Consider the following 14,218-nt stretch of genomic DNA (forward strand, 5'->3'; position numbering starts at 1 on the left):
TTCACGTTAGATTTAATTAGTTTTTATTCGAATACTCAATTATTAAAAACGCGACTTTAATCGAAACTATTTCAAATGCAATTTTATTCTAAGTACCATAATGTCAAACAAAATGTGCGGAACACAAAAATAAAACATAAAAAATTCGAAAATAATTAGGCATTCATTCATTCATCCTCGTCACACAAGTCAATCGGGTTTCCCGCTACAGTCCCTACGGCACCCTCTTTTGATTGAGGACCAAAATAGCATGTCCTCCCGCTCCTTCTCAACCTCGAGTGATTGTACACCGGCACTTTCGAACCCTTCTTTTTTTTTTCGAAACCATCGCAAACAATTCTGTGCCACGTCATAGGCGATTTTTCTTTGTTCTTCTCCTTACCCTGAACGTTACCCTGATTCTGATTCTGAGACATATCTACATTAAAAACAAATGGCGATCAAAACCTAACTAAACAACAATGCCATAAAATCATAAAATCAAAAACTAAACCTAAACTTAAACTATCATCAAAATCTACACCTAAACCTAAAAAATTCTAACAATTCTACAACGATTCATCTAAACCTAAACCTAACAATTCAATAAAAGTCAATTCTAACCTAAACTATCCTAACATATCATAGAATCATAAAATCAATAAAATCTATATAATCGAAATTTAACAACAAAAAAAAAATAAAATTCAACTGCAAAACAACAATGCAATAGGATTAAAAAAACTTACTTGTTTTTGTGATTGAAATTGGCTTGAAATGGCTTGAAATAGCTCAAAATGGCACCTTGGAGATCAAAAAACGTAACAATAGAGTTTTGGAAACTCCTATGTCAGTTATATTCTTATAACATTTTCATTGGTAGTTAACTACCGAGGTTTTCCTCGGTAGGTAACTGCAGCCGGATTGCAAATTCCTCGGCAATTAACTACCGAGGGGGCAAAAACGTCATTTACTCGTGTGCCACAACCTTATGTAATGTGGGAACAACAATTCTCTTAGAATAAATGTCCCACTCGTTCACTCGTTGTTGAAAGGTTTCATTGTATGAGTTTATACAATATAACCCTCGTAACTTTAACAATATAATCCTCCTAACTTTAATAAAGTAAAGTCTTTTATGAACTAGAGAGATACTTCCTCCGTCCTAAGATATAAGCAAAAAAATCTCATTTTCTTTATCTCAAAATATAAGCAAAAAAAACCAACTTTTATGTTATTATTATGTTTTTTTCAAACAAATCATCTTTTCCAATGTAAAATTAAATGCAAATTGCATTCAATTTGTTCTCCTTTTTATTTTCTCCATAATTTTTAACCAATGAGAATTATTTTTACATCTTTCCAGAAAACTTATTCCAAGGAGAACACAAAAAATTATACCTCAAATCACTGAGTGTTAGTTTTCTTAATAAGTGTGAATTAGTATTTTTTGCTTATAAATTAGGATGGAGTAGTACAACTAAATAAGATGAAATAATTAATGAATGGGAATGCAAATGGTGGTAATCTTGTTCCAAATTGTATGTCGCTTTAGGGAAAAAAAATTGTCCTAAATTATATGTCGCTTTACAATATCAATGTAACATTAATGTTACTTTTTCTATTATAACCTTAGTTATTTATTACTCTCTCTTCTTTCAATTCTTTCATTTATCTTTCCCATATTATTTATTAAGAACAATTTTGTAAAACAACTCATAATATCTCTTTTCCATACAATATTAATTGCATTTCTTAATATGTTTGAAATGCAATATTAATGTAACATTAATGTTACTTTTTCTATTATAACCTTAGTTATTTATTACTCTCTCTTCTTTCAATTCTTTCATTTATCTTTCCCATATTATTTATTAAGAACAATTTTGTAAAACAACTCATAATATCTCTTTTCCATACAATATTAATTGCATTTCTTAATATGTTTGAAATGCCTAAAACGTCATACAATTTGGGACGGAGGGAGTATGTAATATTTGAAATTAATGCGGTAACTTTTTTTTTTTTTTTTTTTTGGTCAGGTAGCCTAGTGGCTGGAGCTCACACATTTTAAATGTGGAGAAGTGGGGTGTCCGGGGTTCGAACCAATAAAAACAACCGACAATAAAGTTAGCGTTTAGTTTGAGATTGTTAGGTAATAGGCCACGATACCTTGGAGAACAATTCAAGAAGAGTGTGTTAGAAAATCACCAGTAACGTGTTCCACGGGCAACAACGATACGATATTTTCCAATTTAATAAAGATCTAAATAGATAATTGTGATACAATAATATTAACAAAATTTGAAATAGAATGCCAACAATTATGCCTTGCTATTTGTAATTCTCACACTCATTCCCTCAACCACCGTCAATGTTGTAAATATAGTGTGCCTAATTTTGTGTGAGTGTGTCTGCGAGCGTGCAAGCGAGTGGATGTCTTGACTATTTAATGAATATATCCATCAATATAAAAGACGTGCAAAAAAACTAGTTATTAGTTTTTTTTTTTAATATACCTTCAAGTGAAATACAATATTATGAAAGACATGTAAAATATCATGTCAATATTGAAGCCATTTGTATGGTTTATCCTTTTTTGGTTTTCTCCGTCCCCTATTTATTTATTTATTTATGCAGGTATGTTTTGTTATTTTGATTTCAAATTTAGACATTTCTTATGCATTACTTAACAATATTTGTAACAATGATTACTAAAAAAAAATTTGTCATAATGAAAAACTAGTTTTTTTCCCACTTATTTTTGTTTATCTTTCCATTCAAGTATGTTTAGCTAGAGATACATTACAAATTACCAAAAAATAAAATAAGAAGAAGATTGGGGTAATCTTGTTTCACATGGAAAATAATTTTAATCAGGATATTTTTCAATATCAATTGGATGTAGTACTAATCCTGCCATTCTCAAAAAATATTTGGGCATATGGTATCATGAATTGGAACCATAACTAGTGGTTTGTGTAGTGAATAGAACACATTCTACTGGATTTTTCCATATTCCTGATGATGCAAATCTATAAATTCTAGATGCCTCAAGAATCTATTGATCCTCTAAACTAGAAGGATCATCACAAAAAATGAGTCTTAAGCTCATAGATTATGGTAACGTAATGCTCGTATATAACAATCATGTAGGTTACTTGTGGGAGAGTTTCAACCACCGAATAAACACATTTCTTAATGGAATGACATTCCATGAAAACTTAACATTGACTTCTTGGAAAAACGAAAATGACCAAGGAAGTGGAAGCTTCATCTTTCAATAGGTTGTGTTCTTTGAGAAGGATATAGTAAAAAATCAATAAAAAATTTATTGGAAATCCGATGAAGGTGGTTCAGAGGAAATGTTCCCATTCATACACTTTGAGAGGTTCATTGTCTGAGTTTATACGATATAACACTCATAACTTAAATAAAGTAAGGTTGTCGATGAAATCTTATGGAGAGATACAAATATTAAAGTGGGATGGAATAATTAATGAATGGATATATGAGTGGCAGCAACCTATATTGAGAAACTGAATTGTAACAGAAAAGAAAGAGAAAATAACAGAAAGAGAAAGATGGAAAAGAGAAACTATGATTTTCATTGAATGAATAGAGATTACAAGAGAACCATTATTTATAGTCTATCATAAGGTAGTGCACACTAAGCTAATATGAATCTTACATATATGATTGTAACTCTAATTGTAACTAACTTTGTAGGTTGTTAGTACAATAAAACTAGCTAAGAGTTTAGTTAACTTGTTGCACAAGTTACTAGTGTGTAGTATGTTCTTTCTCTTTATCTTTGATCATTTGTGTTTCCATATGATCTGTGTTATTCTTCAATAACCTATGAAACATGCAATATTCATAATTATTGCGGTATCTTTACTAGTTGCAATAAAAACAACCGGCAACAAAGTAAGTGTTTGTTATCAAATGGGGCGTTAGAAAATCACCAGTAACATGTTTCAAGAACAACAATGACACGATACTTGTCAACTTAATAAAGATCCGAATTGATAATCCCAAACAACTACATATCAACAAAATCAGAAGCAAAATGTCAATAATCATGCCTTGATATTTATAGTTTCCATGCTCGTTCTCTCAACCACTGTCATGGGTGTACATATAATATGCTTAATTTTGTGTGAGAGTAATTGCGCGTGTGTGCATAGTTTTGAAACCCGGCTCGGACCGGTTGAACTGGGACCGGTGGTATGGCTGGTTCGAGCAGCAAGTTGGTGAACCGGTATAACTCGGAAAAATCGGTGAAAACCGATAACTCGGCCGGTTTAGTGAACCGGACCGGGTTTAAAATTTTAATGATAAAATCAAAATTTGCAGGCAGAGGTGGTTGATTCATCACTTCATCTTCTTTATTTATCCACCTCCATGATCAGCTGTGCATTTGAAGGTATAAATCGTTGCACTTTTCATTAGCACGAGGTAGAAGATTGTTAGTAACAGAAGTACAGTAGGAGGAAATAAGGAATGAGAAGTATAAGAAAGGTATTAGTGTTTTAAAGGACACATTTTTTAGAAGACAAATCAAAAGTAAAAAGATTGTTCTAGTTTGCTTTATATAAATTGAATACTGATAAATGGTAACATAAACATCTTGGAAAGTTGGAATAATAAATTATATGGGAAAGTGGTTTTCATTTTGACGGTGGGTTTTGAGTGGCATTGGTCTGTGTAGCAGCATAAAATGGTTCGCAAGAGAAGAGGAAGAGTTATGCATAGTGACTAGTGTATGTATGGCCTTTATGAATAGGGAAAGAGTTGTAAATATTTTGTATAGAGGCAATATTTTAAAATATTTTTGCTGTTTATTTATGACATCGTTGAAATTAAGTGGTGATTAAATTCTAATATTTTTAGAGAGTAAGTCATATGGTGTATAATATTTACACAATAATGATAATATACAAATCATATCTTTTTTTAGAAAATCTACATATTATATTAATATTAATATATCTCCTGTCAACAAAATATAGTTGTACAAATATTAATATATATTACATGTCATTTTTTTTAGTTTTTAAATAAATGAGTCACCGATTTAATCTGGTTAAATAGCTATATAAATTTAATCTCAAGACCGAGTTATCTAACTGAGTCATCCGAGTTGATCCGGTTCAGTCATACGGTTCGACCAATGACTCAGTGGTTCGACCATTGACCCAGTGATTCAGTACCCCTGCCGAGTCGATGATCGAGCTGAGTTTTAAAACTATACGTGTGCGTGCATGTGTGCATGCGAGTGTGTATCTTGATTATTTAATATCTTTAAATTAGGAGTTTTATTGTTGATGTATAATATCCTAAAACTAAAAAATAGATGTGAGATAGTTATAAAAGTTTATATTTTATTTTACTTTTTTGATCATTTAATATTTATCTCACTGTATAGATATTAAAAGGGGAGATGTTTTAGAAGTTACTACATTCGTCCCTAATTATTGGACCATTTTGTTAAAATCACAAGAATTAAGAAAATGAATATTTGTATTAAAGTTGTTTGTAATCACTATTGTTTTTACAATTTTATCCTTAAGAGAGAGTTAGTTTATGTTTTTCATATGATATTTATTGTTGATTTAAAAAAAAGATGTATAATAAATAGTTGGAAATAGCAAAGAGGTCTTATAAAAACGGACAAAAAATTTCTTAAAATGGTCTTATAATTAGGGACGAAGGAGATAGTACTAACATCATTTTTATTTTAAGGAAGTAAGTGGTATCACAACGATATATAACGTAATAAAATGTAGGGTTAATATGTATTTACCCCCCTGTAATTTGGGCGAGTTCCGGTTTTCCCCCCTGTAAAAAAAAAAGTTTAGATTCCAACCCTGTAAAATAAGATTCTTTGATTTTAGCCCCTAACCCATGTGACTGTGCATAATTGCTGACGTGGCGAGCTGAGTGGCATGCTGACTGTATAATTAATTTTTTTTATTTATTTAAAAAATATATAAAAATTAAAAAAAATCAGGATTTTTTTATTACGAAAAATATTTTCTGAAATATAAATTTTTCGAAAATTACAAAATTTATAATTTACGAAAAATATATATTTCAAAAAAAAAATTCAAAATTATTTTCGAAAATTTGGAATATATATTTTTTGAAGTTTAAAACAGATTTTTTTTCGAAAAATAAGTTTTTTAAATTTTCTCAACAAAAAAAAAAATCTGGATACAAATTTATTTTAAAATTTAGGAAAATTTAGATTTTTATTACGATGTGTTAAAGATTTGAGAATATTTTTTAATATTTACAAATTGAGGATAAAAAAAATCTGGAAATTTTTTTAATATTTAAATTTATTCTTATCTATTTGTTACATGTGTTATTTGTATTGAAAATTGTGGGCATTTTTGAAAAGAAACAGCCAACCCAAAAGCTGAAAGAGGTTGTTTTCTTTATATATATTTCCAAAAATATTATATAAAAAAAATTCATACACTTACTATATTTTGAAACTTTCGAAAAATTTAAAAAAAATCCAAATTAAATTAAAATTTTAAAAATATTCGAAAAAAATAATATAAGCTAATTTTTGAATGTTTTGGTAAAAAAATTAATATTTTTATTTTTTGAAAAAAAATCCATTTTTTTTTTCGTTTTTTTTCGATTTTAAATTTTTGAAAATTAATTTTCAGTTTTTTTTTTTTTATCTTTTTAAAAATAATTTATTAAACCATTACACACATGTCATATTTAAAAAAAATTAAAATTAAAATAATTACACAGTGGCGTGCCACATCAGCGTATGAATGGGGTCAGGGTTGTTTTGGGGAGAATCTTCATATTACATGTGTATTTTGTGGAGAATCTTTATATTATAGGGTTGGAATCTAAACTTTTTTTTTTACAGGGGAGGAAACCGGAACTCGCCCAAATTACAGGAGGTAAAGACATATTAACCCTAAAATGTATAAAAAGTTTTAGACACCACCTTTAAAACCTGGTTAAAACTACCCTTGAGGAATTCTAGATGGTTTACCTAGCAATCAATGATCATTAGTAGTCATGAGTTATTTTATAAACAACCGCAAAATAATTTTACTCCATTAACAAACTTGCCTATATGCATGCTTAATTTTTAGGACAAATAATTCACAATTTTTCAAGAGTAATCAAGAAAAATCAAAACAGAATAAAAAAGAATTTCCTTTGCTGTTGAAATAGTTTATCAATTAATGCTATTGAAGACAGCTTTCTATTTTCATATTTTCGAGGATGGAAATCTAGAAATTCTAGATGACTCAAGAATTTATTGATCCTCTAAATTAAAAAGATCGTAATAAAAAAAGGAAAATGTTAATTTGTGCTCTTGGGGTATAAGTTAAGGAATCAAATGTATAAACTTTTTCTTAAAAGTTGGACATTCAATGCTATGAAAATTTCAAAAATTATCATTTAAATATAAAATTTATTTCTTAATTCTATTTTAAGCTCCTTAACTTGTACCCATAACATTCGTAATTAATGCGGTAACTTTACAAACTGCAATAAAAACAACTGACAACAAAGTGTTTGTTAGCGTTGAGTCTGAGGTTGTCAGATATTAGCCATTAATACCTTGGAGAACCATTCAAAAAGAGTGTCTTAGAAAATCACCACTAATGTGTTCTAATGCCAACAATGACGTAATATTTACCAACTTAATTGAATAGATAATTCTGATACAATAATATTAACAAAATTATAAGCAGAATGCTAACAATCATACCTTAACATTTATAATTTTCACCCTTATTCCCTCAACCACGGCTAAAGTTGTACATAAATCCTGTCTTAACATTTGTAATTCTCACCCTCATTCTCTCAACTATTATTAAGGTTGTACATATTGATGGATGTACAACCTTAGCAGTGGTTGAGGGAATGAGGGTGAGAATTACAAATGTCAAGGCATGATTGTTATTCTATTTCTAAATTTGGACATTTCTTGTGCATTGTTTAATAATATTTGTCACAATGAAAAACTAGTTTTTTCCCACTTATTTTTGTTTATCTTTCCATTCAAGTATGTTTAGCTAGAGATACATTACAAATTACCAAAAAAATATTAGAACAACATTTGGGTAATCTGGTTTTACATTGAAAGAAATTTTAATTAGAATATTTTTCAATATCAATTGGATGTTGTACTAATCCTGCCAATCTCAAAAAATATTTGGGCATATGATATCATGAATTGGAAGCATAGCCAGTGGTTTGTGTGTTGAATAGAACACACCACTTGTAGATTCTACTGGATTTTTCCATATATATAATGATGCAAATTTATAAATTCTATATGACTCAAGAATCTATTGATCCTCTAAACTCATAGATTATGATAATGTAGTGCTCATAAATAACAATCATGTAGGTTATTTGAGGGAGAGTTTCAATGGAATGACATTTCATGAAACCTTAAGATTGATATTTTGAAAAAACGATAATGACTAAGGAAGTGGAAGCTTCATCTTTCTATATGTTGTGTTATTTGAGAAGGATATAGTAAAAAACCAATAACAAATTTATTGGAAATCCAGTGAAAGTGGTTTAAAAGAATGTCCCACTCGTTCACTCGTTGTTTAGAGGTTTATTGTCTGAGTTTATACGATATAAACCCTCATAACTTAAATAAAGTAAGATTGTTGATGAACTCCTATGGATAATTACAACTACTATCATGGTTGTACATATAATATGCCCAATTTTGTGTGAGGGTGATTACGCGCACACGCGCTTGTGTGAAATTAGGGGTTTTATTGCTGATGTGTAGTATCGTAAAACTAAAAAATAGATGTGAGATAGTTATAAAAGTTTAATTTAATTTTTTTTACAAAAAAATACTTTTTGATGCATACTTTCAATATTATCTCACTATATGGAAAATAGAGGAGGTTTTAGAAATTACTAAATTAAAAGTAAATGGTATTATTTTTATTTTAAGGAAATAAGTGGTGTTTTAGAAATTACTAACTTAAAAGTAAATGGTATAATTTTAAGGAAATAAGTGGTATCATAATCATATACAACATAATTATATGTATAATAAGTTTTAGACACCACCTTTAAAAACTGGTTAAAACTACCCTTAAAAAAATTATAGATAGTTTACCTAAGGGTTAAATATGTTTTTGGTCCCTATAAATATACCAACTTTTTATTTTAGTCCCTCTAAAATTTTCCTTCAACTTTCAATCCCTCTAAAATTTTTCATCTTCACTTTTGGTCCATCTCTTAAAGTAAACTCATATGTAGAATACATATTTTTGAAAAAAATTATGCAGAAAAATGCATAATATTATAAGAAACTCTTCCAAAATAAATTAGAATTTTTTAACAAAACATGAATTTAATATGAATTTTTATATGTTTGATGGTTAAAAATTCATAATTAATTTATGTTTTGTTAAAAAATTCTAATTTTTTGGGGTAATATTTTTTACAATATTCTACACATTTCTGCACAATTTCATTAAAAAATACAAAATTAACTTAAAAATAGGGACCAAAAGTAGTGATTGAAAATGTTATAGGGATTAAAAATTGAAGGGAAAATTTAGAGGGACTAAAATGAAAAGTTGGTATATTTATAGGAACCAAACAAATTTAACCCCGATCAATGATGATTAGTCATATGAGTAAATTTATAAACCGTACTCACAAAATAATTTTTACTCCATTTACAAATTTGTCCACATGTATGCTTAATTTTCAGTGTTTTCAAGACAAATTAGTCAAAAAATTAAAGAGTAATCAAGAAAAATAAAAAAGAATTTCTTTTGATGTTGAAATAGTTTATCATTTATGGTGTGTTTGGTTTGGAAGAGAAGTTGTGAAGAGAGAAAGAGGTGAGAGAGAGTATGAGAAGAGAGAAATATGAGAGAGATAGAGTAGATTAGATGTATTGTTTGGTATAAGAGAGATATGAGAGAAATTGAAAAGAGAGAAGTTGAATAATTTTATGAATTGATAAAAAAGCCCCTCTCTAAAAAATCTTATATTTGTAGTAAACAGAAAAAAAATATATATATAAAAAAAATGTTAAAAAGTTGTTTGTTAATTGATTTTATTTTTTTCTATTTATTAAAATAATTACTAAAATTACCATTTGATTATGTTACGTGTTTGTGACAATATTTTTCATACGTATATTTGGCATGTTGTTTAGCCGTTCATTATCGTTACATAAATACTTTACTATTATTTTTCATCAAAAACTATACTTGTTCATAAAAAAAATAACTATACTATAATTTTATGTCAGTCTTGTTTAATTTTTTTTGGTTGCAATTCATACTTTTTTTCTTTCACATATACGTTCTCTATATACATGTATAAGAAATGATATTTGAACAACCATTTTTTGATAACTTTTGTGACAACTTTCTCTCTCATACTCACATTATCATTTTACTTTCTCTTTCTGTTGCTTTGATTTTTGTGTCACTATCTAAATTTCTTTGTATAATTTGGTTGTCCAACAAATTATCACAAGAAATAGTTGTTCAAATAACATTACTCTATACGTATGTATGTATGTATATATGTAGAGTACCAACGACTTTATTGTAGTTGTTGATTTACAAAAAGTGAACAAAAGGTTAGGTGTGTGTTCACATGAGAAAGGTTAATACTTTCCAACCATGGGAAAGTTGGATTCAATGATTAGATTAAGTGAAGAACATATTCTTAACATGCTCTCTCAACACTAGATTTTTCTTCACACTATCTTCCAACAATTTAAATATTCTGAAAATTAATTTTCAGAAATTAAAAAAATATAAAAAAATTCAGATAATTTTTTTTTGAATTTTTTTTTATTTCAATAAAAAGAAAATTTTGGAAACTAAGATAAGTTTTTATTTTTCTAAAAAGAATATATTTTTTAATTTCATAATAAAATAAGATATTCTCAAAAATAAAAATCCTAAATAAAATATTTTGAAATTAAAGTTTTTTATTTTTCTAAGAAAATAAAATTCTGGAAAATAAGGTTTTTGAAAATATTTTGAAATAAAATTCTGAACAATTTTTTTTTCATTTTTTCAAAAAAAAAAATTCTAACATTCAATAAATGAAATACAGAATTTTTAAAAAAAATTATCTGAATTTTTTTATATTTTTTCGATTTTTTAATTTCTGAAAATTAATTTTCAGAATTTTTAAATTGTTGGAAGATAGTGTGAAGAAAAATCTAGTGTTGAGAGAGCATGTTAATAATATATTCTCCACTTAATCTAATCATTGAATCCAACTTTCCCATGGTGGAAAAGGATTAACCTTTCCTATATGAAATGCCACCAAAGGTATATATGAAAATACAACCAAATACCTGGCATCCATCACATTTCTTCACACTAGAGAGAACATTGTAAAAAGTTGTGGGACCCACAGTAATTGGATCTCTCTCACCTATTTCTATGCTCACCAAACAAGAGAAATGCAGCATCTCTCTTCAATTTCTCTCTTTGTTAACTCTCTCTTCACAATTTCTCTCATACCAAACAAAGTTAATGCTATTGAAAGTGAAGACAGCTATCTGAGATGATAGGTGGGTCAGTTTGTAAACCAAGCTTTCAAGTTCAAATTACGACGCTTTATTAATTGCCTTCATTTTCCTTTGCTTTTCAATAACCATGATTAATTATCATACTACTAATTAAACATAAGGGAAATGCTAACCATTATTTTAAGATGTCTAAAAGAGAAGTTTTGTTTTGAAAACGATGCATTCAAGATATTGAAAATTTAAAAAATAACATTTTCAATATAAAATTTATAAATTATTTTAATTTTTAAATCTTTAACCATTGCCCTAAAAACATTGGTTAGCAAGACCCTAAACATAATAATTATAAAAAAAGGAGATGTATGCTAGTTACAACTTGCTGCAGGCGGCTGATGAACAGTGACCAGAAAAAGAAAGAACAATCCATAATGAAAATGACATTTGACTTAATTTGCATGAGCTGTAGTTTCACATCAAATTAATCTAAATCAATTAGGGTCTTCTGTTTATTGGTCCATGTAACTATCACAAATTACAATTAGAATGTTAACATCAACAAAATTAGGACCATTATCTAATTATGTTTATATACTAATATAGCCAAATTAAACCATGTCAGGTAGTTTTCTCACAATCCTTCAAAAAAAAGGTAGTTTTCTCACAAGTCATTAGTTAATCGATAATCGGGTTAATTAACTGTCAAGTACTAGATTAGAAAGTGACATTTTTTTTCTTCTAAGCGAGATTAGAAAATGACATGTGTATTTTATTCTTTGTAAACACATCCTTTAGTCTTACATGTGACGTGTTTATATCAATATAGCCATTCATTATTCCATGCAAATTTAAATTAACTTATGTCTTTCTTCAAACAGAAATAATTAGATAAAAATTAAAAGAGTTTTGTTTATATTAGATTTTTTTTAAGGAATTCATAATTATCTTTTTTTAAGGAAGGAATTCATAATTATCAAAAAGCCTATATTCAAAATTTTCTTTTAATATATATTTTTATCATAATTAAAAAGGTCCACTTCAAATTATTTATTTTCCGACGCGTAATTATCAGATGCTCCGTTTCTTTCTTGAAACAAAATGCTATGTTTCTTTAAAAAAGAAATTGAAAGTAGGAGATACTAATTAATTGAATATATGGTTTAACATAACAAAGAGGAGAGAACACAATATAATTATATAAGCATGACCATAATTTTTCATATAATAATTTCCCCCTAAATATATAGGAAGCTACAATATACATGACGATGAAACATTATTTAACCCTATCTTCATTTGTTCAATTTATTTCATCATATAAAAAAATTATTTACACAAAATTATAACTCCTACTAAGGGTTGGCAAAAGGACAAAATGACATATCCTGTACTAATATTTCCTCTTTTAAATTTGTCGTTCATGTATAAGACTTGACTTTAGGACACAAAGGTAATGCAAGTATATTATAAGATAAATGATATTTGAACATCTATTTTGTGACAATTTTTGTAACAACCTTCTCTTTCATACTCACATCATATTCTCATTTTCTCTCTCTATTGCTTTGATTTTTGTGTCAAGACTTACATTTTTTTCTATATTTTAGCTGTCTCACATGTTATCTTACAAAATGGTTGTTCAAATAACACTACTCATATTTTAATATACTCTTGTATCATTTATTTTTGTTAATACATTTAACTAAGATAAGATCAGTTGTGTTTTGCTTTAAATGAGAATCATAAAAAAAAACAATTCCTTTTTTTTTTTTTTTCTTATATTGAAGATCTGAGCTAATCGAACTAGTATTTCACTACACTAATATTCAGAAACATGTGTCCACAAATCGTAGTGCAATGTCGAAATTGTTAGGTTAAATGTCATAATTGATGTTTAAACCTCACATCTTCAACTTATGTGTGTCATGAGTTTTCAAGGGTTATATTTTAGTTTCCAAGATTATGTTATTTCATCTATCTACTAAAACACCCTTTTTTTTCTTTCTTTCTTTCTACACGTGTAATACTTCGTCAATTCATTTTTTAAAATATAATTATTTCAGTTGAGTGTACGTTTATTTTGTTCATGACCAAAGATATGGTTAATTCAATTATATAATGAACCATAATTTCAAAATTTCAACGTGATAAAATTAACAATATGCTAAATTGAATTAACCACAAATTCGTATGATTAATCAAAGTGTATCAGAAATATTGGGTGTCATGAATCATTTTTTACGTCACTATATATGTTGTTATAAATTTCAACTGCTTGGTCCTTTTCTTCCTTATATATATATAAAAAAAACTGCTTGGTCTTTTTCTTGACCTACATGTTAATTAGTGGGTGCTATAGTGCAATATAAAAAACATCCAATATATATGCAAGTGGAAACAGAAAGACTTTTATACATACATATATATATATATATATATATATATATATATATATATATATATATACACGTACATATATACAATTAAGTTGTGTAATAAAAGAGGAAGAAACTAATTAACACTATTTTTTCTTTACAACTTTATTGAAACTATCCTTAAAAAAAAAACTTTATTGAAACTAACATAGTAATAATTAAGGCTTAAATACACTTTTTACCTCTTAAGTTTGCAAAAGTTATAATTTTGGTTCTCTATTAAAAAAAATGGCAAAAATGATCTCATATCTATCCCCTTTTGCAAAAC

Source organism: Medicago truncatula, chromosome 8 (genome assembly GCF_003473485.1).
Source record: "Medicago truncatula cultivar Jemalong A17 chromosome 8, MtrunA17r5.0-ANR, whole genome shotgun sequence".
Lineage (NCBI taxonomy): Eukaryota > Viridiplantae > Streptophyta > Magnoliopsida > Fabales > Fabaceae > Medicago > Medicago truncatula.